The sequence below is a fragment of the Penaeus japonicus genome, unplaced genomic scaffold (genome assembly GCF_977035675.1).
Source record: "Penaeus japonicus unplaced genomic scaffold, GWHDUDI00000001_assembly GWHDUDI00000039, whole genome shotgun sequence".
NCBI lineage: Eukaryota > Metazoa > Arthropoda > Malacostraca > Decapoda > Penaeidae > Penaeus > Penaeus japonicus.
Window position 1 is genome coordinate 13,434,116 of NW_028234441.1, and position 2,278 is coordinate 13,436,393.

The window sequence follows — 2,278 nt, forward strand, 5'->3', positions numbered from 1 at the left end:
GTTTTGAGTGGACATTACACTTCAATAACTTTAAAAAAGTCAGACAGGGAGTTTCGTCCTCCCACTACTTTAACTACGACTTTCCTTCATTTTCCTGACTGTTTTTCTTCACCTGAACTCTTCGTCTAACTTAACTGTCCCCTTCCACTTCGGTGGGAGTTCCAGTATATATATAAAAAGACAGTAGACTCCTGACCTCACGCTGTACCGCCGCCACGCGAAACAACCACGACAACCTGCCGTACCGACATATAGCCAGTGATTAATAATAAACTAGAAAAACATTATAGACTTTCTGTTACGAACCAACACCATCTATTGGTGACCATTTCGTCTGTAAAGTTTCTAGTTGTTGAATATAAGGCAAACTGACGAGTCATATCGGACAAAAACAGTGAACGTTCATTGAATATTATTGAACGTCAACTTTGGATTTACTGGTAAGTTCATTCTAGTAATGGTAGTAAGATCGAAAGAACCCCTTGCTTTGTAACTTGAGAGGCTGTGTGAAGGAGCATTTTGTTTTGTTTTGGTTTTGGTAAATGTAATTTTTATCTGATTGACCTGTTGAGGTGGACGTGAGGTTTAAGAATCAGCTGATTTCGGGTGATGAAGACTATTACTATTGTTCTATCTCTCGCTCTTTTTCTTTCTTATTCTTTCTCTGGTATTATTGGATAAAGACGCAACCAAACGTAGCGAAAAAAACAAACCTTTGGGCATGACGTAGCTTTAATTATGACGTAACCCATAAAAGCTCTTTTCTTCTGGAAACGAAAAATAACCGAGATATATTATTTTGAAAATAATTAAAAACGATTAACGGGAGAGATGATTCCACCGTCTTAACAAACATCTGGCTGAAAAATATCGGCTCTGCGCATGCGCCAACTCCCCCGCGGAAATACAAAAAAGTATCGATAGAAGGCAATACTGTCACGTGATAATAATAGCACCAATAGGGAAACAATAGGTCTAACCGACAAAATGATCGACCAATCACAGACAATTGAACATAGAGTCTGGGTCCTTGCTTGAATTTCAAAATCAGTTTCGAGATGGCTACATTGTGTGCAAGATGTAGGTATACTCCGTGGGAGTTTATCAAGCTCTTTTACAAAGATAACGCTGCGTCTCTTAAACTATTACGTGACCACGGTGTTCTGCCAACGGAAGTGGAGTGTAAAAACTGTGAACTACCCTGTACCTTCCGTTCAGAGAAGTCAAGGTGGTATTGTGGCCGTTGGAGGAAAATACCCAAGACCAAGAAAGCAGTATAACTTCACCGTAAGTGACTATAAGGGCACCTTCCTCCAAGGAGTTCACCTGCAACCGTGGGAGGTAGTGTGCTTCATTAATCACTGGCTGCAGAAGCACTGGGACCACCACGGGATTTTTGAGAATCTTGGCTGGGCCCAGAAGACCAGTGTTGATTGGCGAAGCTTCTGTTCAGAAGTAACGGAAAACTGGCTAGCAAACCAGGAGCCAATCGGAGGCGAAGGTGTCGTCGTAGAAATTGACGAATCTTGCTTTGGGAAAAGCAAGTACGGTAGAGGACGCCAACTGAGCAACATTTGGGTGTTTGGGGGCATAGAGAGGGAGGAAAAGAAGAGCTTCCTCATTCCCCTCGTTCCTCCTCTCACTCCGAACAGGAACAAGGAGACGTTGGTTCCCCTTATCAAGAAGTATATTCTCCCCGGCTCCGTCATCGGCCTGGCAATCGGCCCGAATACTACGCACAATATCTGTCGAGGTATATCTTCGTCAGGAACAATTATTTCTACCGACACCACGCCTTCCTAGAAGAAGTCGCTCGGCTGTACCCTCCGCAGTCCGAGCGAGAGGACGTCGTCGCTCGTCCGCCGCTACCCGACTCCGACTCGGAAGAATCTGACCTTGACCAGCCACAACCCGGTCCCTCACACGCCTCCAATTAAGGTAAGAAGTGGTAACATTCGAAGAGGATAGTCCGTTGGCACGAAGTGGCTTGAGAAAAGGGGGGGGGTCCAGGGGGGTGCGAAGCCCTCCCTTGGCTAGGGCAGACCCAAAATCGGTCAGTTCCGTGATCGGTGGTTGACATCCGTCTTGAAAATTTACCGGCCACGCAGTGGCCTTAAAAGTGGAAGGGGGGGGGGGGCAAAGCCCCCCCCCCCTCGGCTAGGGCAAACCTAAAAACTAGGTTAGGTTAGGTTTATGGGTTGGGTTTTGATTATGCAAAAGAAAAACCTTTAAATTTCGCGCCAGAAATCGTTTAGTTCCGTATCGACGGTGGCGCGCG

The 2,278-nt window shown here is 45.5% G+C and overlaps 1 pseudogene; it reads left to right on the forward strand.

Annotated features, from left to right (window-relative positions):
* The first annotated feature begins 677 nt into the window (after positions 1 to 677).
* On the forward strand, positions 678 to 1,803 carry LOC147466995 (uncharacterized; annotated as a pseudogene).
* Positions 1,804 to 2,278: the final 475 nt, after the last annotated feature.